We start from the raw sequence: 14,256 nt of genomic DNA on the forward strand, positions 1-14,256 counted from the left end.
ATAGTTAAAAAACCATATCTTATTCCAGGTTAATTCCTATTTGAGGTAAAGGTAGTAAAAGCATATAATTAAAAATTTTAACCAGTACCCAAAAAAGCACAAAAGGTGTCTGGGAAGGTGGTTCAGAGGCTGAAGCACATGCTTTATGTGTGAGAGACCTAGGTTTGTTTGTGTGTTTGTTTTTATTGTTCATTGTATCTTTAGTTTTTAAACAGAAAACAAATAGATTTATTTTACAATCAAGCAGTAGATAAAATTGGTTACATCAAGGAATTTATTGCCAGTTATTTTATATAATTTGGTTTTTTAAAAAGATTTTTATTGAATCACCATGATATATGCAGTTTAAAAATTGTTCATGATTTCTGTCATAGAATGTTCCAGCACCAGTCCCTTCACCAGTATACATTTCCCATCACCAATGTCCTCAGTTTCCCTCCTGCCATCACCCCCTGCCTCAGCCTGCCTCTATAGCAGATAATTTCTTCTCTCTCTCTTTGTCTCATTCTGTCTTTCTCTTTCCTTCTGGGCATTATGGTTTGCAATACAGGTACTGAAATGTTATCATGTATATCTCTTTACCTCCTTTTATCACTTAGTTCTTGTCCAGAGTGATCATTTCCAACTATCATTGCTTAGTGGCCCTTTCTCTATCTTAACTGCCTCTCCCCGCCCCTTCGCTGTGGCAAGCTTCCATCTGTGGACTAGTCTTCCTGGCCTTTGTTTCTACTGTCATTGATATTGGTCTCATATTACATTTTTTAATATCCCACAGACGAGTGCAATCATTCTATGTCTGTCTCTTTCCTTTCGAGTCAATTCACTAAGCATAATACTCGCCCATGTCCTTTATTTGCTTATAATAAATGTTTATAATTTCCTTATAAAGGAAAGGAAAGGAAATTAAAACATTCATTTATAAGAAAATTTCATGACTTAATTTTTCTTGGTGACTGCATAGTATTCCATTGTATAGATTTACCATGGTTTCTATAATCCAGTTTTCTGTTCTTGAGCACTGAGATTGTTTCCAGATTCTGGCTATTGTAAATAGTGCTGTAATGAACATAGAAGTGCAGATGACATTTCTTCTGGAGCCCCAAATTTGATTCTCAATATTACATGGTTGCTGAGCATGGTGGGATTAGTCTAGGAGCAATATGCCTGGAGTAGTTTCTTAGCACTGTCAGATCTCTTCCTTATAAATTCAAATCAAAGGGACCTGAGTCATAGTATCATGGGTAGGGCCTTGCATGTAGCTGACCCGAGTTCATCCTATTATAAACTTTACCATGTTTATTTAATATTATAGCATGGAGATCTTGTCACTTCAAAAGAATATAGATGAATTACATTATTTTTGTTTGTTTTTTGGCAACACACAGTGACACTAAGGCTCCTGGTGGTGCTCAAGGATTGCTTCTGGTATTGTACTCAGGAATTACTCCAGGAAGTGCTTAGGGCTTAGTCCTGGGATGCCAAGGATCAAACCTTAGTCAGCTGCATGTGAAGAAAATGCCCAGTCTGCTGTCTTATTGCCCAACCCTCATATGAATTGCATTTAAAAATACCTTCAGGGCATTCCATTCCATACCACTTGGGTTGGGCATTAAGGTTGATTTTGCTTTTATAAAAGTAATATTTCAAAACACACCTTTGAACATTCAGGTACTGCTTAACTACAGGAATATGGTCTGAGAAATGCATCAGTAGAAATTTTTTTTATCATTTTCCCAGTATCAGTATCATAGAGTGAATGCAATTACACAGACTTAGAGCGTAATTGATAGCCTACTACATATCAAGTCCACATGGTGCAGTCTATTGGGAGTCATTGACCACAGTGCAAGTGATGTAACCAAGTAGAAGTTTTAGTATGATAGCTCTTAAAAACAAAAAGATTGTAAGCTCAATGTATATGTGCATTTAAATATCCAATCTACCATTAAATTATTATTTATGTAAAATAGCCCTTCCAAAATTATAGTAAAGCTTAATACTTATATTAGTATATGTTTTATGTAACATATCATTTAGTATTCATAAAAGAAATATTTTATCTTTTGTCACTCTGATGAGACTCAGAGTGGCTCAAAGGCCACTCTCCACATGTTCAGACAAGTCTCATGCATGAGGGAACTGACTGAGGAATTCAGGTGTACAGGATCTGGGGCTGAGATCTCCAAGACTGCTCAGATCGGGACTGGGCCTCTTCCACACAGATCCCCCATTTTCCAGTAGCTAGGCAGTCACACCCAGAAACTGCCCCTGGTGCCATGTAATCTCATCAACAGCCAACATCCAGACACTATAAAACCAAGCTCCCGGAAGAGAGCAACACAGAGTCTCTTGCCCCCGTGCCTGGCTGTCTTCACCAGGGCCCTCAGAGGAAGCTGGTTGAGTTTCCCTCCCTGCTCCGAGCAGAGTCCCGGCAGTTGAAGACCTCTGGAACCCAGCCATAGCCATGCTCAAGGCCATGCTCCACACGTTCAGAGAAACCTCACGCATGAGGGAATTGACAGGAACCCAGGTGTGCGGGACCTGGGGCCGAGATCTCCAAGACTGCTCAGATCGGGACTGGGCCTCTTCCACCCAGATTCTCCATTTTCCAGTACCTGGGCTGTCACACCCAGAAACTGCCCCCAACACTGTGTAATCCCATCAACGGCCAGCATCCAGAGACTATAAAATCAAGCTCCAGGAAGCGTGCTGCCGTGATGCTGCCACATGACATATGATAGCCTAGTTCTCCCTCTTGGAGAACCTGGCAGTCTTCCAAGAGTTTGTTGCCCGCACGGGAGAGCCTAGCAAGCTCCTCATGCCAAATACAGTAACAATGATGGGTCTCATTCCCCTGCCACTGAAGAGCCTCTAATGTGGCACCATTTGGAAGGATGAGTAAAGAGAGGCTGCTCTCAGGGCTAGGATGAATGGAGATGTTACTGGGCCCAATCGAGCAAGTCATTGATTAAGGGGATGACAGTGATACAGTGATATATTTATATATACCTCTAGGAGAGCCCAGCAAGCTATCGAGAATATCTCGCCCGCACAGGCAGAGCCTGGCAAGCTACCCATGACATATTCAATGTGCCAAAAACAGTAATGATAGGTCTCATTCCCCTGACCCTGAAAGAGCCTCCAATTATTGGGAAAGACGAGTAAGGAGAGGCTGCTAAAATCTCAAAGTTGAGAAGAATAGAGACGTTACTGGTGCCCGCTAGAGTAAACCGATGATCAGTGGGATGACAGTGATATAGTGATACACTCTGATGTATGTGAAAATGTATTCTTGATTGTTATGGCTCAGGGAATCACATAAGCAGAACATATTACTAAGGTCTGTTTGGGCAGTTCCAGAGCCATGTTCCCTGCTCTCTCCCTCCCAGCCCTTCCCCAAACCCCAAACATCTAGAATGGCAAGTAAGAAGATACCATTAGTGTGGCAGACAAAAGTAGTCAGAATTGTTCTTGGGACTGAGCTTCTGGTTGCTGCAGGAGATGGCATAGGATTGGCCCGTGGACTAAAATCACTCTATTAACTCTTACTCACACCAGCCCAAGAAAAACAGTTGCCTTGCCCTGTTCTTGAATGAATCACACACTGAGTTGGAAATTTATAATAGTGTCTTGTGCATTTTCAGCAAGGAAATTTTTTTCCCTTGTTTAAGTTACTCCAGCTGAACTCTCAGCTTATTCTCTTTCATCTTCCCTTAAATGGAAACAGCAGCTTTTAATTATTTTTGTTCCTCTCTATTCATTGCCTGGTTCCTCTGTGGTTTGACTTCAAGCCTATAATTCTTAATCCAGACTTTGATTAGCCTAAGTTTGTTGTAATGTGGTGTGTGTGTGAGAGAGAGACAGACAGACAAAGACAGAGACAGACAGAGAAAAGTGTATCAAACAAGAGAATATATGCCTAGTTATAAATCGAAGTTCTAAGAACTGGAGTGATAGAGTGATAGGACAGTGGGAAGGGTGCTTGCATTGCATGCTGCCAACACAGGTTCAATTCTGGTATCTCATATAGTCCCCTGAGTTCCACGAGGTGTGATACTGATATTACTCCTGAACACAGAGCCAGGAGTAAGGCCTGAGTACCACTAGGTGTGATCCTGAAACTAAAAGTACATAAATTTGATGCAGTTACAAAAATAATAATAAAATGAGTAGTATGTAGTTATCACTCAACTTAAGGAGTAGAACATCACCAGTATCCTTAAATACACTCAGATACATTTTCCTTGTCTTTATTTCTTCTCTCACACCCTCATAAGTATAAGCACTACCATGAACATATCAATAAATTCCTTATTTAAAAGTTTTGTTAATGTGATTCTATCCCTAAATAATATGTTGCCTGCCATGTTTGCTTTTTAACTAAATCAAATTGTGTAGATTCTGTAACTGATATTACAATATAATCAATATTATACTTTTGAAATTCATTTTTTCCTATGTGTATAGATCATGGTTCATTAATTTTCATCATTGTATAATAAATGTCCCAGTTTAGATGTCTTTTACACTGTCGGCAGAGATATAGGTAGTTTTTACTTTTGCTTATATGAATGCTTTATCTGTATTTCCTATAGGATTTGTGCAAGGTAGAGAACATGTGTGTGGGTGGAAATGCTGGCTCCTAAGTGATACATGGTAGACATTACAGGAAAACATAGACTGTTTACCCAAAGTTTGCTATCAAATTTATACCAGCCTTATGAACTGAATGGCAGAATTTTTGCCTCTTTGTAAAAGATTGGGCAACTTTGTGATAACTGGCTTTTTTTTTCGAGTGTCTGGTATCTGTAAAACTCTCTGAGGCTGGATTTTTCTTTGTGGGACAATTACTCATTTATATAACTACTGCACTATTAATTGTGATCAGATTTCAGCAGTTACAGAACTCTTTGGATTTACATTTTTTCTTGAAACAGTTTTGTAAATTTATAGAACTACTTCCTAGAAGCATATATACTCAAGTTTTCAAATTAAATTTTTAGAAAACATTTTATTACTATACTTAAAAACTTAAGGAACTGAGTTTATTCCAAAGCTATCTGTCATCTAGTTCACAAAATTGTTCAGAAAATGGATAGAAATGTGTAGAGGGTAAGCATTTAAGACAAGAGACACTGTGAAAAATGGTCCTCTACTTTATTGATTTTTTCCCCTCCGCTGGAATTCCAGTTTATTAGATATTGTATAATATAATTTATGGAAATCCCATTATGAAGATCCTGAAATAACTTTTTTTGTTTTTTTCTCATGATTCTAGTTTTTCATCTCTTTTCTTTTTTGGCAAGAGACTCTTTATCAATTTTATCTTCCAACCCTTCAATCGGAAAACTTAATCTTTTACTATTTTCTGTAAAAAAAATAAATCTCAAAAAGGATGCAAAGTAAAGATTATTTTCCATGGTCATGGGTTCCAGGCAGTGAACCCCTTATCGGAGGTTCAATGTCCAAGGATGAGTCACTGGCATGAAGCCTGCAGGGATTTAATCAGGGCAAGGCATGGACTGTGACTCTTATACTAACTCTTCAGATTCTAAAGATTTTAAAAAGAAATTGAAGATTTTTTTCATTTCTGGAAATGAGTTTGCACTATATGTATCATATGCAATATGAGTTTGCATTATATGTATTATATGCAATATTATATGCACTATACATCTTTCACCTGGTCTTTCATAAGAGTTTTCTTCAAAGTTCTTTTTTCCATGCTCCATTAGCTACTTTGTCTTTCATATTAGTTGCTTCCCTTCAAAAATTCTTGGTTGACTGTTCAGGTTTTAGAGCAAGGTTAGGTGGGATGAAGATTCTGTCAGGACTTCTTGAGCATTGGTGGAGCTTCTAGGTACTGTGCTGGTGACTTGAGACTTCTTTGGTGGGTCAGATTGGGCAGAGAAGATATCCTGGTCTTGTACCTGTATTGGGTAAATGTGTTTGCCTTCCTCCTCAGAGAAGATCTAGAAATTACAATGGTTAGTCTCCTTCCTGGCTCTCAAAAAGAGAAAGAATGGCATCAAGGACTCCAGCAGATTCTACAACTCTTACCCAAACCTTCAGACCTAGAGCTGGCAATGCCTGAGAGTTGAGGCTGCTAGTAGTGTGATTTGATCAGTCCTTTACTATCGTGGGGTTAGGTTAGGACTTGAGACCCTGTCCATCCACTTTCTGACGACCAAGATTCACTGCTGCTCTTGTCTTTTGTTATCTTCTTTGTGGATTAATATTTTTCTAAGAGAAAAATCTCATTTCTAAGGTTTTAGTGGAATTTCAGGAGGTAGCAAAATTGTGTGTTTACACTCAAATTTTTGATATATTTTATTTCTTTATTTTTTCACAAAACCTAAGTATCACAAAACACTAAATAACCTTGTATTTCCATTATTATACCTTGTATTGTTTATTTGTCTCTCCCCTCTTTTCTTTCTCCATAATGACAAGAATTTTTTGAGCACTCATTAGTTTTCAAGTATCATTCTAGGCATTATTCTTAATCTTCATGACAATCTCATCAGGTAGTTATTATTTTTGGTACAGAGTTGATTTCCGGAAAGATTTCTTTCCCATTTATTTTGCCACTTCACTCATTTGGAATTTTTTTTTCAGTAAGAGGTACTATAACTCTTGGTTTGAAATTCTGTATTTATTTTTAGACCCCAAGAGTTAGTGGGTGGGAGGATCTCCATCTGCAATACTATGTCTTCCAAAATGACCAGCATTCGGAGAACAGTCAGATTACCCATTTTGAGATGGGAGAAGAGTGGGTCTTTCTCTCCTCAGGGTCCCACTGAGCTCTTGGAAAAATGAGTGCTTACATGTCCTGGCCCACATGTCCCTTGGTCTATAATTCCTCCCCAGTAGCCCTGAGCCCTTTTATCTATTCAGTAACAGGGGCTCAACCTCCTTCCTATCTGACAACACCACTTTCAAGTTTGTTATTCACCCACCTTGAAAAATAGAGGCGCTTGGATTGATAAAAATCCTCCAGTGACAAACTTCTGGATGTTGTATGAGATATATAGTTAATTTCTTTTCTGATAGAAATTTTCCTTCTCAGGGTCTATCCATCTCAATTCTTATTCTTTCCCCTATCTCTCTCTCTCTCATTAATTTTGCTAGAGATTTGTAAGTTTTGTTAGTTTTCCAAGAATTAAGTTTCAAACAATGCAGTCTGTAGTTGTTCAGTGTTTATACACATGAGTTAGATTAACTGTACTATTTATATGTTTTCCATAGTCTGTATATGTCCTACCCAGGTTTGATTCCTCCATCCCTCTCAGAGAGCCCGGCAAGCTACCAAGAGTATCTCTCCCTCACACAGAGCTTGGCAAGCTAACCATGGCGTATTCAATATGCCAAAAACAGTAACAACAAGTCTCACAATGGAGACGTTACTGGTGCCCACTTGAGCAATTTGATGAACAACGGGATGACAGTGCTACAGTGCTACAGTATATTTCCCAAATGTTTATGTGCTTCATCCAACAGTTACTTTCTGTGACAGTGAATTAACGATTCCTGTTATTATGGTGTACTTTATTAGGTTATCCAAAATTATTTGTCTTGTTAGTATGTTTTTGTTGCTTTTTTTTAGTTTTTTCTTTGAGGCCACACTTGGTGGTGCTCAGACTTGCTCCTGGTTTTGCATTCAGGTCAATTCTGGCAGGCTCAGGGGACCCTACTTTGTGTCAGAGACTCAGGCGGGGTAGCTATTTGCAAAGGAAGCACCTTAGCTGCTGAACTATCTCCTGACCGCTGTTATCCACAATAATAATTGTTCTATCTTCTTTATGAGTTTTGCTAGTTTTGCTACTCCTTATAATAACAAAATTTTGCTTTAATTCCTATTTTGATCAATATTAGTAAGAATTATTTTTCCTTTAGCTGTTATGATATACACACGTATATATTTTTCTTCTGCTTTTATATTCCAGCTTTTAATGAAAATATATTTTAGGTATGTCTCTTGAAAATAGCATGAAATAATATACAAGGCACTAGTAGAATTGTACAAGAAAAAAACCTCCAACCCCATCAAAATTGGGGAGAAGAAATGAACAGAAGTTTCCTCAAAAAAGAAATACAAATGGCCAAAAGGCACATGGAAAAGTGCTCCACATCGCTAGTCATCAGGGAGATGCAAATCAAAACAACAATGAGATATCATCTCACACCACAGAGACTGGCACACATTCAAAAGAACAAAAGCAACCAGTGCTGGCGTGGGTGTGGGAAAAAAAGGGACCCTCCTTCACTGTTGGTGGGAATGCCGACTGGTCCAGCCTTTCTGGAAAGCAATATAGACAGTCCTTCAAAACCTAAAAATTGAGCTTCCATATGACCCTGCAATACCACTTCTGGGAATATATTCCGAGGATGCAAAAAAGCACAGTTGAAATGACATCTTGCAGCACTGTTCACAATAGCCAAAACATGGAAATAACCCATGTGCCCTAGAACAGATGACTGGTTAAAGAAACTTTGGTACATCTACACAATGGAATACTACACAGCTGTTAGGAGAAATGAAGTCATGAAATTTGCTTATAGACATGGAGTATCATGCTAAGTGAAATGAGTCAGAAAGAGAGGGACAGACATAGAGGGACTGCACTCATTTGTGGAGTATAGAATAACATCACATGAGACTGACACCCAAGGATAATAGATACAAGGCCAGGAGGATTATTGTATTGCTGGAAGCCTGCTTCATGAGCAGAGGGGAGAAGGCATATGGAATAGAGAAGGGATCACTAAGAAAATGATGGCTGGAGGAACCGGTCGGGATGGGAGATGTATGCCAAAAGTAGATAATGGACCAAATATGATGACCTCTCAGTGTCTGTATTACAAGACATAATGCCCAAAAGTAGAGAGAGAACATGGGGAATATTATCTGCCATGGAGGCAGGGGCAGGGTGGGAAAGGGGTAGTATACCAAGGATAATAGTGGTGGGGAATGTGCACTGGTGGAGGGATGGGTGTTTGATCATTGTGTGATTGTAACCCAAACATGAAAGCTTGTAACTAACTCACAGTGATTCAATAAAATTTTAAAAAAGAAAATAGCATGAAGTCACATTTAAATATATTTTTCTGATATTCTTTGGCTTTAATAGAACATGGTTATACATTTATTTATGAAAATTTATAGGGTTATAGTATATTTGTGTTATAATTGGGAGTTATTCAAATAACTCACAGGTTGTTTGATATTTTATCTTCAGTATTGTAAGAGCATAATTTTCAAACAAATATATTCATTAGCATATTTCAAAATTATATTCAATTTTGTTATCAGGGATCCATCAATGAAGATAAAATAATTTATTGACTATCTTTATCTGCTCATTGCCACCCCAGTCCTTCAAAATTGGTACCCATGGCTGCTAGAAATTTAGTACATGAGGCAGCCCACAAGATCTATTTAAATTGGACACAAATCTAGAAGAGGGTATCAGTGACTGTGCCCAACTGGTTTTCTTTCAGATCTGTTTTGATGGAGTACTTGGGCATATGAAGACACACTTGAATTAGTTCATTTGGTGCCAGCAAAAGGGCACTTGAACTTGGTGATACACCTATTGAACCAAGTTCAGTGTCATGCCACAGACTGATACCCAAATCTGCTAAATGAAAACTGGCAAACAAAAACTCCACAAAGAAGAGCCCACTGAAAAGCTGCTGTTTGGGTGTACATGACCACAATCCAAGTGGCTACTAATGTCGTCAATCCTTGACTCTATTAGTTACCAGACATCTGCAACTGTGAGTAAGCTCTCCACTAGAGCCCAGACTAGCTAGACCTGATCCTATAGCAACTACAAGGGACTTATAAGCACAAATTTCCAGCAACCATTAAGGCCTCAAAAACTTGCTTATAAGTGGATAGACATGGAGAGTATCATGCTAAGTGAAATGAGTCAGAAAGAGAGGGACAGGCATAAGGACTGCACTCATTTTTGAAGTATAAAATAACATAAAGTGGACTGACACCCAAGGACAGTAGACACAAGGGTCAGGAATATTGACCCATAGTTTGAAGCCTCTCTCCATGAGCTGAGGGAGAAAGCAGCTAGAATAGAGAAGGGATCACTAAGAAAATGATGTTTGGAAGGATCAACCAGGATGGGAGATGTGTGCTGAAAGTAGATAAAGAACCAAACATGATGGCCTCTCGGTATCTGCATTGCTAACCATAATGCCCAAAAGTAGATTGAGAGTATGTGGGAAATTGCCTGGCATGGAGGTAGTGGGAGGGCAGAAGAGGGGGGCTATACTGGGGATATCGGTGGTGGGGAATGTGCCCTGGTGGAGGGATGGGTGTTTGATCATTGTGGGATTGTAACCCAAACATGAAAGCTTGTAACTGTATCTAATGATTTTCCAATTTAAAAAAAACTGGAGAAAAAAATTTAGCACCACATGCATTGGTTTGATTGGAGAAGTTAGAGCTAGAGGCACAGGTAGTGAAGTATGAGTCCCTGAGCCTCACCGCTGAGGCAAGTTCACATACGGATCCCCATCCTCCCAATCTCTAGCCCTCATCTCACACCAGGCACAATGGAAAAATGGAGGAATTTAGTCATGTCAAAAGATGGAGATAAAAACCCAGAGAGGTCTTACACAAGAACTTTTTGAACTGCCCGAGAAAGACTTCCTAATAACCCTGTCAATATTCAGTGAAATCAAGAAATAAGTGAAAGACACTAGAAATATTGTAAGAGAAAGTTTGAAATAATATGAATAAACTCCAGTAAAATGAATGAGCTAGTGGTTGGGATGATAGCTCAAAGACGTTGAATGAATGTTTTGCATGCAGGAAGTCCAGGTATAAACTGGTACTACATGATTCCCTATGCACTTCTGGGAGTGACATATGATCACTGAGCCAGGAGTAGCCCCTAGGCATTATCGTGTGACCCCAAAACAGAAAATAATAAGAGAAATGAATGAACTAAATACAAAGTTGTGACCAAAATACAACACACTAATGGGACTTGATGGTATAATAAAAGAAGATAAATGGAATTAATAACTTAGGGGACAAGATACCGGCCATCATCAATAAAGAAGAGGAAAATGAAAAAAAGATTTCACATGAAAGATATACCTATGGATCAGTGTTCATATAATAGTAGTTCCAAAAGAAGAGGAAAATGAGAAAGGAAAAACTCCCCATTCTGAGAAAGGAGTCACGAACCCTCGTCCAGGAAGCCCAACGACTTCCAAACAAAATAAACCAACCAGAGACACACAACAAGATTCTTTGTAATCAAAACATCAAAAACCAATTGTAACAAAAAACTGCTGCTTTTACGAGTTTATTACTCTAATTTCATTGATAGACTCTTTTAAAATTTTTTTATTAGTGATCACCGTGAGTTACAGTTACAGACTTACAAACTTCCGTGCTTACATTTCAGTCATATAATGGACAAGTATCCATCCCTCCACCAGTGCCCATTTTCCACCACCAAAGATCCCAGCATCCCTCCCACCATCCCCACCTCATTCTCCCTCCCCCCACCCTGCCTCTGTTGCAGGGCATTCCCCTTTGCTCTCTCTCTTTCCTTTAGGGTGTTGTGGTTTGTAATAAAGATATTAACTGGCCATCATGTTCAGTCTATAGTCTGCTTTGATAGATTCTTTTAAAAAAAAAGCTAGAAAAAATTTTGTTGTTTGGGTCACACCTGGTGGCACTCAGAGTTTACTCTTGACCCTACACTCAGGGATCAATCCAGTTGGGACTTGGGACTTTGTGTTGGCTGAGTACAACACAAGTGCCCTACTCACTATACTTTTGTGCCAAAGAGAAAGTAACTCTTAAAGGTAAAAGGGGAAAGAAAACAACATAAAACTGACAATGATATTCTAAAATAAAACTCTACAGATCAGAAAGGAATGTTTTGATATATCCAAAGTCTTAAATGAGAAGAACCTCATCCAAGAATCCTCTATCTTGTCATACCATATTACCACTCAGATTTGGAGGACTGATTAGTTGCCTCTACACAAGATATGCAAGAAATACTAACTAGCCTTTATAAACGTCAAGAAAACCCCACTTGAATGCAGAAAGATTAATAAAAAACCATAGAGGCACTAATAAAGAAGACTCTCAGGATACATATAAGATTAATTACTTTAAATTTAAAAGGGGAAATAAACTTATAACTTCAGATATAAACTATATGGAAACTTCAAAGCAAAAATACTTAGAATAAACTAATAAAATAGAGGCAAATGGAAACAGATCATGAAATAAAATAGCAGTATCAAAATGCAAGTGGAATAAAGAAAAGCCAAAGAAACAAAGCCAAGTGAAAAAATATCCAAAATATTCATAGAAAAGAATGGAAATAAATTCATTTATATCAATATCTTATCGAAACGTCAGTGGGTTCAGTAACACAATCAAAAGGAATAGATGGATCAATAACTGAAATCCCACCTTCAGCTACTTGCCATAAACATACTTTAACTCCTACAATTAACATAGGCTCAGAGTGAAGGTTCAGAAAACTAGTAAAAGAAAAAATGGTATCTTAAAAAATAAACAGAAATAGGTACATTTGTATAAGACAATAGCATTTAAGTTAAAGATGGTAATGAGCAATAAGGATGGACATTGTATAGACATGGTCAATATATTCAAAAGATTTAACACCCCGCATATTATTTTAGGCACTATGATTTACAGTACTGTTAATGATAGTTTAATGCATACATTGTTCCCACACCACACCCACTGTCAGAATGTCTACACCAGTGTACCAGAGACCCTCCCTCCCACCTCCCCCTGCCAATCCATGCCAGGAAAGCTCAGATTTTTGGACCATAACTTTCCAACCCTGTCGTTGGAAATATTCATATCAACATAAAATACATGAATATAAGATAAGAATATAAGATTTCATATCAATATGTGTACATCAAGAAAAGGGGCAGAAGTGTTATCAAAGGAGCTACTGATAGACATAATGATAATATGATACTGGGAACACAATAGGAACAGGAGGCTTTAACTCACTCTCATTGGCCAAATCAATCATAAGAAAAGCCAGTAAAGAACTAAGATACCTAAAAGAAGAATTGAAAGAATTGAGATTAAGAAACGAGTACAAATAAAGAGTAAAAAAAAACATGCTACTACAGAATACATTTTACATTCCATAGAACAGACTATGTGCTGACACCCAAAACAAGTGTTTGTAAAAGTCATGAAAATAGAAATGATATCGCACTCCTGTGTTCATTTTTGCAGCTTTATTCACAAAACATAAAATCTGGAAACAACTTAAGTGTCTAAGAACAGATGACAGTATAAGAAAAGATGGCATGCTTTTATAAGAAAAGTGCAATGCAATGCTAATCAGCGATAAGAAAAGTGAAATCATGCAATTTGCCAATACATGGATGGAGCTGTAAAGTATTATGCTGGATGAAGTCAACTAGAAAGACAGGGACAGATCCCAAACAATCTCTTAAATGTAGGATATTCAAAAGCAGAGTAAGGGAATAAAAAAATTACCTAAAGCAACAGAACTTTAATCTCTTAAATGTAGGATATTCAAAAGCAGAGTAAGGGAATAAAAAAATTACCTAAAGCAACAGAACTTTAGAACTGATCTCAGACACTGTAGAGATGCCTTCAGACCAAGCTATTTTCTCCAAGGAACCCAAAGTGGAGCAGGGGAGGTCTTGTCCATGCCCCAGCAGCCAAAAACCTCCAGAAATCAATCACTGCTATGTTCACAGCCGCTCTTCACATGCTCCAAGGAGTCTCACCCATTCACCCAATAGAGTGGATCTATTTCTGATCTGCGTGGCCACATTTGCAGCTGCGCGACATCTCAGACTTTACACCACCAATACATATATAATCACACAAGGCTCAACCTTTAACATATTAGTAATCTCTTATAGAATGGCTTAATGGCACCTGAGTGAGATACAACAATCTTCACACACTTTCCTCTAGGAAACCTTTTTGGGCCATTTTTAGTGGATTATTCATAACAAGCAATACAAAATAAATTACTTCAGTTATGCTTCGGGGTTAGCAGGCTACCCGTTGCATATTCGATATGCCAACAACAGTAACAACAATTGGCCTCATTCACCTGTCACTGAAAGAGCCCCCAATACAGCAGTGTTAAGAAAGATGAGCAAAGAGAGGATGAAAAAATCTCGGGGATGAACTAGACTGCCAAAATGAAGAAAGACTAAAATGATTGTCTG

The 14,256-nt window shown here is 38.2% G+C and overlaps 1 protein-coding gene across 1 annotated transcript in view; it reads left to right on the forward strand.

Annotated features, from left to right (window-relative positions):
• Positions 1-14,256, forward strand: part of HSD17B3 (hydroxysteroid 17-beta dehydrogenase 3) — a 62,676-nt gene that overhangs the window by 22,413 nt on the left and 26,007 nt on the right. The window lies entirely within an intron of this gene.

Source organism: Sorex araneus, chromosome 2, assembly GCF_027595985.1.
Source record: "Sorex araneus isolate mSorAra2 chromosome 2, mSorAra2.pri, whole genome shotgun sequence".
NCBI lineage: Eukaryota > Metazoa > Chordata > Mammalia > Eulipotyphla > Soricidae > Sorex > Sorex araneus.